Source organism: Sminthopsis crassicaudata, chromosome 5 (genome assembly GCF_048593235.1).
Source record: "Sminthopsis crassicaudata isolate SCR6 chromosome 5, ASM4859323v1, whole genome shotgun sequence".
In the NCBI taxonomy this organism is placed as follows: Eukaryota; Metazoa; Chordata; class Mammalia; order Dasyuromorphia; family Dasyuridae; genus Sminthopsis; species Sminthopsis crassicaudata.
The window spans coordinates 97,602,188-97,619,995 of record NC_133621.1 but is presented as its reverse complement, the minus strand read 5'-3'; the positions used below and the strand labels follow the sequence as shown (position 1 = coordinate 97,619,995).

Genomic DNA, 17,808 nt, shown 5'->3' with positions numbered 1-17,808 from the left:
AATGTCATAAAAATGTTATTTTAGTTTTGTTAGCACCAATTTATGGTTTCCTAGAAACTCTAAAGGGATGGAGAACAGGTACTACTTACAACAAAACAGAATAGCTGATATATTTATGGCTTTATCATTTGACAGAGAAGGTCAAATCTTCTCAAAGTTTATTCATAGCCCTAGACTGGCTTTCAATTCTTCGAAAATTGCTCCTTGATACACAGCCTTCCTGAAATCACAGAGAGTGGCAGCCATTCTCTTGAGGTATAAATCAAGATTTGAACAATGGATAGCACTGTTTCTCACCTTCCTTTCTTGTAGACAAGAAAGAACATTATATTTTTATAGCTAAGTACTGTTTTTTTTGTTTGTTTGTTTGTTTGTTTTCAAAAAGCCAGTGCTTTCAGGCATTTTAAATTGTTTGGATTGTTGTTGTATTTGCCATTCTTTTATCCAGATTAGATGCCTAGAACTATCTGTGAGAAAATGCATTTCAGGAACAGACAAATATATGTAATACTTAGGATTTTACTATAGTTTTAATACTCTTGACATGGTGCCGCCATAAGGAAGGATGTCACAACTCTAAATCTACCTGGTTTTGAGAGTAACATGGTTAGAAATGATATAATTCTTCCCCTGGGTTATCTAGTTCCAGTTTACTCTATAGGAACAGGATGCTATGGCTGCAAACATTGCTGACTGGTAACAGTGGTCAGTGATAACAGAATTTCTGAGATTAATGAGTAGTAATTATAAGGTGCTTGAAGTTGACATAGGTGCCAAACAAAATTGGTTATTTCTCACTTCACCTAGTGACATTTCAGGCCTAAAACACCTCTGGAAGGTTCCTGATGAGCTTGGCCCAGACACCTGCACACAAAGTCACTCCCCAACTGCACCTTTAAGCTATAAAATTAGCATATCATGGAAAAGAAACATCTGGTTTCTCTTTTTCCCTATAAATTTATCTTTCCTGCTCCTGGTTCTTTGAAACCAGGAGCTAACTTTTTTTTTTTTTTTTTTTTTTAAATTTAACCTGCTTTAATTAGCAATTACAATTATAATAAACTTTGCCCCTTGACCTGCAGATGGGTCTGAGCTGACAAATTCTTTAGAGAGTTCTGATTCTGGTCTAGAACCCTAAACTTTTTGGGGTCCCCTTAAACCCCAACATTCTTCTGGCTGCCTTTATACTTTTTTTGAAATCCAACTTCAAGCAACTTCCAAATATGATCTGTCCTTTTCAAGCCCATCATGCCTTAATATGTAAAATAAAGGAATTGTGGGTTATGTGGAAAGCACTGAGTGATTCACTAGTGCTCCACTTACCCTTTTATAGCAGCATATTAGTAAATCATTCTCATTTTCTCCCTCTCTTTCATAGCCAGTAGAAACTCGTTGAAAGTTGTTTTTTTCTTTTTAATGTGTGTGTGTTTGCCCTGAGGCCAGAGCCCCAGCCTCTTTCCATTATTTAACCACATTTTATCTTGATGCCATTCTGCCAGGTAGCTAGTTATATAAATGATTATTTATATTTGACAGTTCATTATGAAGAATAAATAAATGAATTTGCAAAAAGTCTCCTTGCTATTTTGTTGCAATTTTGTCTAGACCTCTGGTCATTAGTGCTCCGGTCATAGTGTGTTTCCAGATGTCTGTTTTTTGGCAGTCAGGTAGAGACAGGATCATAGAGGAACAAAACAAATCTTGGTGGTGAATGAGATGAGGTGAGATCTTTCAAGACAGTTGTGAAAATCGAGTAAGGCTTCATCTACTTCAGAGTTCGAGTAGGCCTGAAGGACTCTGAAGTTCGAGCAAAGGGCATTGCCTTCCCCTCCTATGACATCTCCCTATTTCATCCAAATATGGGCAACTATGTATTTATTGGTCAAGTTCAATTTCATGGGTGGATCTCGCATTTATAATGTAAGACTCTCAGCCAATGAGGATGAGGGTCAGTGGTGGGAGGGGGCGTTTTTCTTTAGGGATTAAAGGGGCTGTCCTGCCCACCGGAGGCGCTTCCTTGAAGAGTGGGAAGCCCTTCTCGCCAGAATGTACAATAAACTTTTCTCTAGAGCTCTCTCCAGCTTTTTTTATTAAATGGTGTTCTAGAAAAGTGTAAAAGTTGTTATGTCTCTAGAGTTGGGCATGTTTCATGATGCCAAAGTTTCCTGTCCTATCTAAAAGTTATATTTGTCTTAAAGTCTAATGTAGTATTCTACACACAGTAGGTGCTTAAATGTTGATCCATAAAGGGTGGTAGTGGAACCAAAAATTTAGAGCTAAAAGGGTTCTTTTACCCCTTCATTTATAGATAAGTAAATTGAGTCAAGAAAGTTTTAGTAATTTGACTAAGATCATGGAGGTCCTAGAGGTGATATCCTCAGTGATATGACTCTAAACATAGAGCTTATTCTATCATGCCAAATTTCATATCTTGGTTCTATTATTTTCCTTAGTTGTGTGATTTTAGGCAAATTTTGTGTGTGTGTGTGTGTGTGTGTATGTGTGTATCATAAGTATACAAATATATATGTATATAGATAAAACAAGTATATATGTTTAGCAACTTTCAACTGGTAATTTTCACATATCACAAGGACTATAATAAATGTAACATACAGTTGCTTTTATTTCTCCTTGAGAGCAGGGATTAGCTTTTGCCCTTCTTTATAGCACTCAGCATAGAAGAGGTTCATAATAATAAATAATTATTGACTAATTTTCCTGAGTAGGTAATTGCATATCACCCCGAAGTAGCTGTCCAGTTTTGGTGGTGATGTCATAAGTCCAAGAAGCTAGAAGCCTTGGAGCATGTAGGTGATGTGGAAAGCGTCTGCAGAAGTCAGCCACCAACAAGATGTTTGATCCATGACCAACTGTTTAACTAGCAGAAATATATCAGGAGTTATTTGGATAAAAAAGAGGAAAGGAGAAATATTTTCAAAAACTGCTTTGCTTTGAGGAGGATTGAATATCTATTTTCTTGCCAAAAGTAGCTAAATATGAGTCACTGGGCACTCTTTTAAGTTTGTTTTTGTCTAACAGGTTGGTTAGCATTCTTTTTGTGTGTATGAGGTGAAAAAATACCTGTACCATTCCTGATTTTTTTTAAAATTATGAATGGGTAATTTTTCAACACTGACACTTGCAAAACATTTTGTTGCAAATTTTCCCTTCTTTCCCCTCACCTCTTCCCCTAGATAGTAGGTAATCCAACACATGTTAAATATGTTAAAATATATGTTAAATCCAATATATGTATACATATTTATAAAGTTATCTTGCTGCACAAGAAAATTCAGATCAAGAAGGAAACTGGGTAAGAACACAAAATGCAAGCAAACAACAACAGAAAGAGTAAGAATGTTATGCTGTGGTCTACACTCAGCTCCAACTGTTCAATCTCTGGATGTAGATGGCTCTCTTCATCACTGAACAATTGGCACTGGTTTGAATCATCTCATTGTTCAAGAGATCATTGTATAGTCTTGTTGTTGCAGTGTATCCATTCTGATTTTTATAGTATATTGGATACCTTTTAAACTCCACCTTTTGGGGGAAATTATTTGTCTTTAAGTATAAAGGCAGAGTCTTGAAGAACTGGAGAGTATAAGAATGAGGGCCAATTTTTCACCCCATTAAAGAAAAGGTTCCCTAGAAATCTCATTGTGTGACAAAAGGGAGACTACACCAGTATGTCTAAAGGTGCAGGGATAAAAATTGATAAGATTTAAGATAGCATGCAATGTATTGTAAAGCAACACACTTGTACACATGGGAGCTCCCATATGCCACAGTGCCCAGAACTACTAAAATCGAAATAATCATAAAATCAAAACACATCATTTCAAAGTTTGACACCAGAATATGACAAGCATTTTAAGCACTTACTTGTTCTCTGACCTAAGCCTGAGGAATAACGCCCGAAAGCCACACCAGTCATTTTTAGTGTTTAGCAAGGTAATACAAAAGCTTTTTATTGTTTCTGTTTAATTTTGCAAATATAAGATATATTTTTCTAATTTTACTAAAACAGTTAAATCCCTTTGAGAAAAAAAATTTCCTTCCTGTACATTTGGATTGGTTAAAAAAAAAAAAAAAAAAAAAAAAAAGCAAAAAAAAGCTTTCTGACTGAAATGAATAAAAAATGGATTATGTACATATATGATAAAAACCATGGATTTGTGCTAATAATTTTATGAAATAATTAGGTTTTTAGTATTATTTTCAACCACCAAAAAGATTTACACTACTTATGGTACACATATTTATGACAGTGGATTGGCTGTGCTTTATGAGAAGGCAAATGTATGGGTGGATATAAAACTGAATGTGATGGGAATAACTTTTTTTTAAAGTAGGACACAAAGCAATTTTTAATAAAATCATTGCTTACTGAGTACCTGAAAGGAATCTGGGAATTTGGGGGGGTATTGTTTTGCTTTACAATAGTATCATAAATGCAGGAAGAGTATGTTTTAATAATATTTAAACATGTAATGTTGCCTTTTAGAGACAAAAATGAACTCTAAGGCTAAAATAAAATAATACTTTAAAAGGGTATTGCTTTTTAAAGTTAGATCTCAGATGGGAACAATCCCCAAGGTATATGGTATTTTGCCACTAGTAATGTGTTAGGGCAAAAATATCCCTTGCCTGAACCAGAAGAAAAAATTTCAAGGCTACAAGTTCACTAAGTTCAGTCTCAATTTCCTCATTTGCAAATGAAGGCTGCTGTATAGATAATCTAAAATTTCTCTCAGTCTTAATTGCTAAACTTTCAAAGTTTTTCCACAACTCTTTATCAATGGTAATTAACTTGATAAACGGATTTACATTTTCTTTGTAGCTTAAGCATTGAAAACATTTCTGGAGGGAAGAAGAGAGGGAGAAAGGGAGGCAGGGAGAAAGAAAAGAAGGGAGGAAGGCAGAGAGGACAGAAAAGAGATAAGAAGATAAAAAAGATAAGAGATGCTCAAAGTGAAGAGGTCCTAATAAGATAAAAGGAAAGAACCAATCATCAGGAAATATATAAATACATTATACTGTCAGGACAACCTTATCCTGAAGGGATTGATAGCTATGAATGTTACCTCCTTAGGATATTACTATGTCACAAAGACAAAACACACATTAGACAAGCTTTCAGGTCTTTCTACCCAGTTCAAGGTTTTGCCTTTTCCTGGACCATTCAATAAATTATTCACCTATTCTTTGCCTGACCATATATCTCTGACTCATGTATATTCTGGGACATACTGATCAAGTTTGTGGAAGGATGTTGTAAAATTTAAAGTATTACATAAATGTAAGCTTATTAGAATGTCAATTATTGGAAATATCAATAAAACTGGTTACTAAGACAGTTATTTGGAAAATCCAGTAACAAGGAGTTGTATCAGTGTTCTAGGAAGAAGATAATGATGTTACCTTACATTCAAATGCATTTAAGTAGGCTTTATTATGTTTCTATTTTCCCTATAGAACAACAATAAAAGTTCCTTAGCTCCTTTATAATGCATGACTGTACTTAAGCTGTGCATTTCCAACTATTCATCTTTTTAGTTATAATCAAAGTGGTGGGATTATGCCTGATTCTTTGGAACACTTTAAAAAAATCATTTTCATCCTCATAGAAGCACATTATGCACTTAAAAGAAAATGTTGAAACCAATGTTACTCTGTATATTATATTCTTCCTGGGCTGATATTGCTAATGTTTTTTGTTACAAACATTCTTAGCCTTGGGGTATCTTAAAAGATAATTTCTCCCATCTTATATGTCAATATGTCCCTATAGATGCTTAAACAGCTTTAGATATCTTATAAATCTACGTCGATATTAAATATGGAGATATGAAAAATCATTAAATTACGTAACATGGCTACATTATCAATAATTTATGATAAATTTCAATTCATATACTGTTTATTATTTTATCAGCATACTGTGCATGTGTGACAAGTAGAATTGTAGTTAGAAAACATTCTAGAAGTAGCACAAAACAAAGCCAAATTAAGCATGAATTTTCTCTACAACATCTCTAGCCATACTGATAGTATGGGGAAACAGCAGTAAGGAGGTCCCCCTGACGCTATATTGTTCTAACAAGCTGTCCCACAGATGATTATAAAAGTCTTCTAGCCTAGGAATATAATAAAAATTTCTTCCCTTAGACTTTATTGATCCTGAAACTCTCTAATCTTAAGAGTGCCATTGTTCTGATAATGTGTGTCAAAGATTCTAAAATTTTCCACCATTACAAAAGTCCTAGATCTGCTGGTCAATGGTAACAAAATTCCTGAGACCACTCCTTAGTTTTACCTCTAGGTCATAAAATGAGCATATCAATGATATGAAGAACTGGATAAATGTGTCTCCTTGTTCCTAGTTCTTCAACTGGCCTTACAATTACAATAAACTTTGGCTCCTGACTTGCATATGGATTTAAGCCTGCAAATTTTTTTGAGATACCTCCTGACATTGGCCTGTGACCCCCACCCTTTTGGGGTTCCTTGTGAATCTCAACAATACCTCCAATGACATTGAGAACTGTTAATTAGATGTCAAGTATCATTAGTAAGAAATAAAGATAATACTGCATGTATATCCTAAACCAGAGAATAGTAGGTCTATGAAATCCACTGTTCTGAACATTTTTAAAAGAGTTTATAAAGAGTTAAAATGTTATCTACAAGCCACACCAGAAAACAATCTTTTATTTCCTATATAAAGGAGAGGGGTAGCTAGGTGCCACAGTGGGTAGAGCACCAGTCCTGAAGTCAGGAGGATGTGAGTTCAAATCTTACCTCAGCCACTTCATAGTTGCATGACCCTGGGGAAGTCATTTAGCCCAAATTGCCTCAACAACAACAACCAAAAAAAAGTATAGAGGAGAAAATTAGGTAAAGATGTAAGAAGTGTGAGAAATGGATGCCCATTTATTTGCTTTCTATAGTTATGAAAATTGCATTGGAGAAATGAAATTTAAATTGGAAAACTAAAATCCACAAAAACATCAAAGAATAAATCAAAGAATAATCTAGGAGGGAGGTTATCTCTGCAAACAGAGTAAACTGTTTGGGGGCAGTGACTGAATTTTGTAATCTGGGATGGTGCCCTGAGCTTTAACAAGAATCTTTTGTTTTTTGTTCTAGCTCTTCCTCCTCCTAGAATGGAAGTTCCTTGAAGGCAGTCAATGGCTATGTATAGAGGGGTGGAGAGACATGTCATAACTTCTGTAACATACAATTAATAAAGACTCAGGGGAGGGATTTGTGCTTCAAAATAGGAAATAAAATGCTGCTCCTGGAGTTTCAAAGATGTCTCTACTTACCTAGGCACCCAATCTTGCAAGAATGTAAAATAAATCTTTCTTGCATTCATCAGTGACTCAGTGAGGTTCTTGGGTAAGATACTCTGTTTCTTAGACAAGGAATAAAGTCAATATGGTACTGAAATATTTTCAAGACTAAAAAGGATAATATATTCCTTAGTGAGTTTTCATTGTGCTATACTTTAATGAAAGTCAGGAAGCAGCAATACATAGACACATCTGGAACTGATCTCTGCTAACTGACAAAATTCTTTCTAAAACCTTTTTCTGTTGTAGGTTTGTTCTTGACAATACATATCCAAATACGAACTTTTATCTTCCTCCAAACTCTCCTCCTTTTTACTACCTTCCCTTTTACATTTGGCATAGCACTTCCTCCCAGCAATCCAGGCTTTTAATCTTGATTAAAATGTCAATCCTTGCCAGTTTAATTATCTCTCATTCCCCTTTTTTGACTAGTTGTTATCTTCCCTTGTCTACCTTCTCCATTTCTCTTTTCTTCTCTGATACTGCCACGGTCCTACAATAGTCTTTTAGTACCTCCAACCTAGACTATTTTTCCCCCATTGGAACATTTTATTTGCATGCATATTTTATATCCTAAAAAAAGAATCCAAGGATTTTTTCTCCTGTGTATTTTCATCTTGCTTCATCATAGTCCAAGATGCTAGCTGGGGATGTAAGAACAATGACCCAAATTGACAACAGGATGGTAGCAGATTATTCTGCCACTTGTCCAGATCTTTTAATTAAACATCAAATCTGAAGCTAATTACACCACACTTGTTTAATCTGCCATTGAGGTTCACAACAATGACCTCAAATTCACCTTTATCATCACAATTAAGAACCAGAGTGATTAGCATGGCCTACTGAGAATCTGGCATTTTCCTCACTCTTCTGCATTGTTGATGCTTTTGAAAGCATCTGCCAGGATATTCATGTGAACCATGGTGTCAGTGCTGCAAGATGGCAGGAAGAGCAAAACCTGGATTATTTTAATAGCCTTCTAGTCCATGTCCCTGCCTGTAGGACTGGGCTGGAATCAAGTCTGATGACTCATGCTTCACTTAAATATCTCAAGTGGAAAAAGGCAAATGTCACAAAGGAAAAAAATAAAAACAGGAAAATCATAGGGAATCTACTTTGTTTTCCTTTTTTTAAACTTTTTGTTACTAAACTTAAAATAATCTGAGTGGTCATTAAGTGGGAGCGAAATCTGAGAATGTTCAATATGGAGCATACCCTTCTTTTTCTGAATACCCCACAAAGTAATATAATTCAGATGGCTGAATTCCACAGAGAAACTTTTCAGTTCTGTCAATCTTCTACTCAGAATCTTATCTCATTTCCTTGCTTGATGGCCCATTGCCACTGGGCTGCTAACCTATTGTTTTAATCAAAAATAGATGCTCAATTGAGTTAAGCATACATGGTATTGTGTACTTGTGTCCTTGCTAAAAAGAACTATGGGAAGGTGGGTGACAGTCAACCACTAATATTCATTTAGTTTACACAGAATTGGATTATGGTAAATTATGAGAATGAAAGTACTCAGACAAATGCTGATCTAGTTTTTTCTGTTGTTTTACCTGCACACATTTCTGTTTTATGGATTACACTGAGTCTCTAAAACTGATTCTCTGTCACTCATGGCTGGGAATGAAAGGTCAATGTTCAAATAATTTTTTTTTTATTGTTTCTGTGAGATTCAATTTGATATTTCATGTCACTCTTTGCATAGGAATCACTGAGGAAGCACTATGAGTTTTTGCTGATGGGTGTCATTCTACCAATTTCTCCGAAGGGCAGAGCATTTCAAGGTCAATATGGTTGTAAGCAATGACACTGCTAATCAGGTAACAGATTTTTTTCACTCCAGTTGTTTTTCTTCTACATAGAAATATTTATTTACATATAATATAAACACATGTTTCAAGTTGGATTTTACAAGAAACAATCAGTAACTATACAAGTAAATAGCTAAACCCCAGGACTTCAGAGTCTCTAGCAAAGAATGTAATATAGTATAGCTGATAAGATAAATTAAAAGAAATTTGGGCTAAGTACCCAATAAATTCTATAGGAATTCTGAAGAGAAAAAGACAACCAAGAGTCCTGGTGTTTTGTAGAGAAGGAAGACAGAAAGAAAGAGTACAATTGACAAATGAAAAGGAAGTGTGTGAACAAAGACACAGGGAGTAGTACAACATATGTGCCAAGAGTTATAGGAGCAGTTTGGCTACAACAAACTTTCTTGTAAAGCAGCAGTTGGTACTCAAAGGGTGATTCAAGAATAGTTAGGGATCCTTAAGGTGCTTCCTGGGGCTCCTTGAGATCAATACAATTTTCAAAATAATATTGATTTATTTGTCTATTGAAATACTCCTCCCTTTTCAAATTACATATTTATATGAGGTCAAATTTTCTTCATGTACTTCAGCCAAAGCATCATATCTCAGCCAAATAAATGTAGAAGTAGACTTGAGAATCTATTTTTCTATTAAGACAGACAGACAAAAAGGAATTTTCAAAAATATGTAAAACAATACTTCTCTTGAATTTTGTTTAGTTTTGGCAAGATTATAATGTATTTGTTTTATTACAATTATTTTAAATGAATTAATATTTTTCAGTTATACTTAAATTTCTAATATGATAAACCCAGATTACAGAGGGATTTGAATGTTATGTTAAGGAGTTTAGATTTAATTGTATCAGTCATTATAGTCTTTTAGACAAAAGTGACTATTCAAAACAATGTTTTACGAAGATTACCTACAGCAATAATATTATAATGATAGACTGTAGTAAAAAGAAAAAAAACCTAAAGGCAGGGAACTCACAATAATATATCAGATCAAATTAATGTTTACAATTGACAAAAATCCTGGAGTCAGGTGAGAAAGTACGTTTGAAGAAAAGATGAGTTTTGTACAATTTGAATTTGAGGAAAAAGTGAGACATACATGAGACACAGAAGAATGAGATAGAGATTGAATTTAAGAGAGATAAGATTTAAGGATATAGATTTGAAGCCATGATGATAAAAGTGGTAAATAATGACATGAGATTGAATGAGCCAAAAGATGCATTAAAGAGCAAGAAAAAAAAAAAATAGACTGTTTATATGTGTGTTTATATATGTGTATGTACACATATATAGCTGTATATACACACTTACAGAGAGACCCAAAAAGAGAATGTATGAGTTTGTGAAACAGGGAAGAAATACAAGATCAGTAGAAAGAGGCAGAGAAGTTCTAAAGAATACCTAAAAAGAAAGAGAGGTGTCATATAACAATGTTGAATACTACATTTGGATCATGAAAAATAAATGCTGAAAAAAAATCAGTGAATTAATGAAAATGTAATAACATTTATTAAATATTTATTCTATGTCAATCACTGTGCTTAGCATTGTGATACAAATAGACAAGATAATCTTTACTCTTAGTGAACTTACATTCTAAGAGGGAAAGAAAAAACATTTGGGGAGAAAGGTAATCAGGAGAAAATAAGTTTTGATATAGGTCCAGAAGAAAAATGAATGGAAGCATAGTACACATAATGACAAACACTTAAAAGAAGGAAAGTTACTATTCCCAGAGCAAAGGGCAGGAAAAAAGGAGGGAGAGAAGAGAACATCTGATGGCAGAGCATATGACAAGGTACCTGGGGTGAATAGCTACAAGGGACAAGAACAATGGTCTAGAACTGGTTATTTTTGTTATTCAGTCACTTTCTATTATATCCATCTCCTCCTGAGCCCATTTGCAGTTTTCTGGGCAAAAAGCCATTTGGAGATTTCTGCCATTTTCTTCTCTAGTTTACTCTCTAATAATTCAAGTGAGTTGCCTAGGGTTACACAGCCGAGTCTGGGGTCATATCTGAATTCAGCAAGTATAGAGTATAGATCTGGCAGTCTATCCACTGTGTCACCTAGCTGCCCCAAAACTAACTATATGTAGTAGAATAAGAAAGCCTGCACTTAATCATTCAGCAATTGGGACAGCTCAGATCCTAGCCTAGTGGATCTGGTAATTAAGTGTTTTACAAGAACTCGAGTATCTGAATCTGAAGACCTCTCAGACAATTTAGGAGGAAAAGAAAATTTTCAAGAAGATTCTAAGAGGAAAGATTTTTTAAAAATTATTTCAAGAGAATAAAAGTGTCAAGTAGTAAAAAGTAAAAAGCAGGAACACCTAATTGGTGTAGTGAATAGAGCACCAGCTCTGAAATCAAGAGGACCTGGGTTCAAATCTGGCCTTAGACATATAACAAGTCGTGGCAGTGTGACGCTGGGCAAGTCACTTAACACCAATTTTCTCAGCAAAAAAAAAAAAAAGCAACAAAGTAGGCTCATTCCTTGCTAGCATGAAGCCTTAAACGATCTATAGCATCTCCCTTACCTCCTTATACATAGGCAACAGAGAGATGACTGAGGAAATCACATAATTAAGATTTTGAAAAGGCATGTCCTACAAATTCATATTGTGAGAAATAAATGGACATTTATTTGGTTTCCACAGTTGTGAAAATTAAATTGAAGAATTGAAACAAATTAGAAAACTGAAATCCACAAGGACATCAAAGGATAATCAAGGGAGGAGGTGATCTTTCCTCATAAGAATGTAAGTTCCTTAGGGACATGGGCTGAGTTTTGTGATCCAGTTGATAGCATGAGATTTGAAAAGGATCTTTTGTTCTTGCTCTTAGCCCTGCTCTCTTGCCTTCCCTCCATGAGAACAGGGACTGGCTAAGTCATGAGGGGTGGAGAGTCATACCTTATAACTTCTATAACATCCTTAATGGGGAACTAGGGGAGAGACTTGTGCTTCAGGATGGGAAATAAAATGCTGCCTTCTTGCAAAAATGTAAAATACATTATTCCTGAATTCATCAGTGACTCAGTGGAATTCTTAGTAACATATTTTTGTTTCTTTGTTTCTTACAATATTACTTAATTTCAACTAAGCCTTCACTGCTTTAAGGTAAATCTTTTATTTCTCTCAAATTAATTTCCTATCTCATTCAACATAGAAGCTACTCCAAAGCTATTCTTTCTCCTCAAGCCTCTCACCAGCTCCAAACCTCAATATATCTGAGGGAAGGCCTACTTTGCCTTTTTACTTCCCTGAGAAAATTGAAACTGATTCACTGAGTTGCCTCAGTGCCATTGTAATTTAACAGTGGCATTTAAGAGTGACACTGTTTACCACTTTCTTATTCTTCCTTTCAGTTTCCAAAAATAAGATGCACCCTTCTCCTCAGGAAGCCCAAAACCTCTACTAGTCTTCTTAACCACACTTTTATCTTTTCTCACAAAATACTGATCTCTCAACTATCTCTGCTCTGTGAACTGTAAAACACAGACATGGTCCTAACTTGAAGCAGTTTGAATATGATAGCTAAATGACATAGCAGATAGAATGCTGGGCCTAGAATTAAATAATACAGCCTCAGATGATGGTTGTGTGTCCTTGGGCAAGTAACTTAATGTTTGGTTGCCTCAATTTCCTCAACTATAAAATGGGAATAATAATAGCACCTACCTTACAGAATTTTTCTGAGGCATTTAGCACAGTGCCTAGCATATAGTAGGTGCTACATAAAAGTGTGGATGATGACCTTGATGATGTCAGCACAGTAGGACTCAGATGAGTCAGTTATAGCTTCCAAGAGGTTAAAATATGGAACGTCAAACAGTCTGTAGAAGAGGCAGAGGCAGCCACCTGAAGGTAAAGGTTGGGGGTAGGATTTGAAATTGCCTTCAAAAGAGGGAGTAGTGTTGAGATTACAAAAACAAAAACAAAAACTAAACCCCTGAAATATAGCCAAAATATATAGCCAAAGGAGAAAAAAAGAGTCGCAAATCTATAGTATATGAAGGAGAGTAGGTAAGACAGGTCAAAGGCAGTTGGAATTCAGGCAGAACTGAAGGCTTATAGATCTTAATACCTCTGATACTTGAAAGGTAATTTTTTCAAAATCATCACTTTGCAGAGGACATGAAGGTATACTTAGAGAATCCTAGAAAATCAACTAAAAAACTACTAGAAACAATAACTTTAGCAAAGTTGAAGGATAAAATAAATCCACATAAATCATCAGTTACCAATAAAGCCTAGCAACAAGAGACACACAAAAAAATTTCATTAAAAATAACTGTTACTAATATAAAATATTTGGGAGTCTTCCTCCCAAGACAAATTTGGAAACTATATGAACACAATTACAATACTTTACATACAAATACAGTTAGATGTAAAGACCTGGAAGAATAGCAAGTGCTCATGGGAAACCGAATTAATACAATACAATTGATAATTCTATCTAATTTAATTTACTTATTCAGTGCCAATTAAACTTCCAAGAAATTACAAAGCTAGGAAAAAATAATAACAAAGTTCATCTTAGCAATTGCAGAATAAAAGGTTAAAAATTTCAAAGCAATTAATAATAAAAAAAAAAATAGCAAACGAAGGTGGACTATCTGTAACAGTTCTAGAGACCCAGCTTCTAGGATAAGAACTCACTATTTGACAAAAATGGCTGGAAAATTGGAAAATAGTATGGTAGAAACTAGGCAATGACCCACACCTAACAACCTATACCAAGATAAGGTCAAAACAGGTTCATGATTTAGATATAAAGAGTGATACTATAAGTAAATTTAAAAAACAAAGGATAGTCTTTCTCTCAGACCTGTGGAGAAGAAAGGAATGTATGCCCAAAGAAGTACATTATGAAATACAAAATGGATAATTTTGATTATATTAAGTTAAAAAGTTTTTGTGCAAACAAAACCAATACAGACAAGATTAAAAGGGAAGCAGAAAACTGAGGAAAATTTTTACATCCAAGGATTCAGATAAAGGTTTCAGACAATTATTTTATATATATATATATCAAGAGAGAGAGCTAGAGAGAGGATTCAAATTTACAATACAATTCTGCAATTGATAAATGGTCAAAGGATATAAATAATTTTCAGGTAAATAAATTAAAATCATTTCAAGTCATATGAAAAAATGCTCTAAATCACTATTGCTCAGAGAAATGCAAATTAATAAAACTGATGTACTATTATTACACCCCTTTCAGATTAGCTAAGATGACAGAAAAAGATAATAATAAATTATCTTTATTATTTATTTATTATTTATTTATTAGGAGATGTGGCAAAACTGAGATGATAATACACGCTGGTGACCATTCTGGAAAGCAATTTGTAACCATGCCCAAAGGGCTATCAAACTGCATACCTTTTGTCCCAGCGGTGTCTCTACTAGGGATATATTCCAAAGAGATCATAAAAAGGGGAAAGGACCCATGTGTGCAAAAGCATTTGCAGCAGCCCTTTTTTTACAGGCAAAGAACTAGAAACTGAGTGGATGCCCATCAGTTGGAGAATGGCAGAATAAATTGTGGTATATAAATATTATAAAATAGTATTGTTCTATAAGAAATGATCAGCAGAATAATTTCAAAAAGCCCCAGAGAGACCTACATGAACTGATGCTAAATTAAGTGAGGAAAACCAAGAGAACACTGTACAACAACAAGACTGTATTATGATCAATTCTGATGGATGTGGCTCTTTTCAACAATGAGGTGACTTAGATCAGTTCGAATAGACTTGTGATATAGAAAAAACCATCTGCATCCAGAGAGAGTACTGTGGGGATTGAATGTGGATCACAACAAAGTATTTTGTTGTTGTTTGCTTGGTTTTTATTTTTTCTCTTTTTTCTTTTTGATCTGACTTTTCTTTTGCAGCATGATGAATGTGGAAATATATATAGAAGAACTACCCATGTTTAACATATATTGGGTTACTTGCTATTTAAGAGAAGGAGTAGAGAAGAGGGAGACAAACTTGGAATACAAGGTTTTGCAAGTGTGAATGTTGAAAACTAAAAAGAAAGACAATTGTTTCTACCTACTTAGGATTTGATGGGCATTAAAAAAGTATTTGTAGGTCAAAGGACTGTCATCCCTTTTTGTGTCATAGTCCCCTCTAGTAGACTGGTAAATTCTGTGGACTTCTTCCCAAAATAATGTCTTCTTGATTATATAAATAATTGAAAGAAAAGCTAAATTTCATTTAGAAAGTAGAAAAAATAAAAACCTAATTTTTTGCCTATCCAAATTTATAGACCCTTATGTCTTCATATGACCCATTAAAAATGTGTGGACCTTAAATAATTAACAATACATGCTACAGACCAAAGGGAAAAGGAAGTATAATAAAAAAGAAAAGAAAAAAAAAAAATCTGGGAAGCCCAATACCAATCCCACATGTTAGATGACACAGGGAATAAGTATCTAAGTCTGGCGTCAAGGAGACCTGACTTCAAATTTGGTCTCAGGCACTTACCAGTTGTGAGACTTTGGCTCAGTTTCCTCATCTATAAAAGGAGAATAATAATAGCATCTATCTTGCAGGATTGTTGTGAGGAAAAATGAGATAATTTAAAGTATTTAGTACAGTGCATAATACATAGTAAACATTATTATTATTATGAATTACTGATTCTATTTTTGATTAAACAAACACATACATACGTATATACATACATATGTGAAAAAAATCTGACTCCTTTGCAAAAAATATTTACAAAATATTTAAAAGTTCATTTGAAGAAGATAGAAAAAATGTGCTGAAATCTGCTCTGTAGCACTTACCTATATCAAATATTGGTACCTTGCATAGGAAACATTGAATTTGGTTCAGTATAATGTAAAAGGCATGCCTTATTAACTCTTGGACATCTCATTTCTTGGTCATAAATCCTATTACCTTGTATTACAAACTGCCATAAAACTCAGAGATAAAAGATAATTTATGCTCAGTGTACAGAAGCTAATGTTTCTCTACTCCCGAGAAGCACAGTACCAGAAAATGAGAAAGTATGTATGTGAAACCATAAGCCATTCACACTGTGCATGGTTAGCATGATAAACACAACTCAGAAGGCTTGATGTTCTTCAACCAGGGACAGCCTGGTGGTAATTGACTTAGTAAAGTTTCATGTGCAAAGTGTCTGGATTATTACATAAAATTTCCTATTCATAAAGGGTGATTGCTTCTTATTAAGAACATTTTTTAGAAGGAAGGGGATGATCACTTTTAAATGGAGTGATATTATGCATTCTGTTTTTGATTTTATACTTAAAATGTCATACTGAAAACTTCTTCAAAGAAAATGTTACTGACTCATGATCTTACCCATCAGTTTTGAAGCACAGTAAGTGAAATATGTCATAGTGTACTAATGAATCTAGAAAAAATTTAAAAATCTTTCTGTAATTTTAACTGGGCCATGAAATATCCTGTTGTGAATTCCTTATTACTACTAATATTCATCTAATAAAAATGAGCTGTGATGAGAGGAGAAACTCACAGAAAATGTAAGAACTAGAATACAGCATGGTTAAAAAAAAAACTAAGAAACTTTTCTTAGCATTTAATATTTTCAATGAGTAACTGATTGAATAAAAATATCTGAAAGGGTCTTGGATCATTACAGTGCAATCCTTTTCAAAAGCACTGAAGTGTATCAATAATGTCTCCAGAAAGGAATCTACTGCTATTATTTTTTTCCTTCTGCAGACAAACTAACAGCAAATCTACTCTTTTTCACATGACTGACTTTTAAGTTTTTGAAGTTGGGGAACCATCTTCTCTTATCCAGGTTATAAATATTCAGCCCTTTTAATAAATCACTGAGATAGTGATTATAGGTCCCTTTACTATGATACTGAGTTGCATTAAAATGGAGTAAACAAAGGGAAGCACAGAGTATACAAGTGTTCTGATCAAGGTGCTTTTTACACTTTAAATATCATATTTCTAAAACTAAAGTTTTAATGATTGAGGCTTTCAATCATGATATAAATTTTAAATTAGCAGTCTCTGGGTTGTTTTCCCCTATTTCCCCCAAAATGTGTTCTAGCCATTCCTTGACTTCCGACTCCCATTATGTACCTGTGTAAATGTTTGTTTATATTTAAGCCAACTGAAGGATTTTACATGACATATCAAATTTTTGGATCAAACCTGTCATTTCAGACTACAGAATTGTTTGGGGGTGGGGGAAAGAAGGAATCAATTACATTAGCAGTCCTTTAATTTTCTTGCCATTTACAAATTTTACGTGTGTATTATTATTTGTTTAATCAGGCAAACAGTTTCAAACTTATATCAACAATAAAATTCCGAAGTTTGAATAGCTCTATTCCATAGAATACTGTGAGAAATTCTGTAAAATATCTTGGTGAAATACAGATATATTGATACACAAGAGTTTCCCGATCTACTAGTCTGGTAAAGGATCTATGATTTTGCCATTGTGGGTACTCCATTCAACAGGGCAGATTACAATGAACCTATGATTAAATACATTTAACTAATTAATTAGCTATGATTAAACACTAAAGAGTCTTTAAAAGGAACTTGAGACTGGAA

At 34.1% G+C, this 17,808-nt stretch overlaps 1 protein-coding gene and 1 pseudogene across 1 annotated transcript in view; both read right to left on the bottom strand.

Moving 5' to 3' along the window:
• TPK1 (thiamin pyrophosphokinase 1) overlaps positions 1-17,808 on the bottom strand; it is a 431,745-nt gene that overhangs the window by 125,584 nt on the left and 288,353 nt on the right. The window lies entirely within an intron of this gene.
• Positions 7,652-8,385, bottom strand: LOC141545196 (small ribosomal subunit protein uS8-like; annotated as a pseudogene).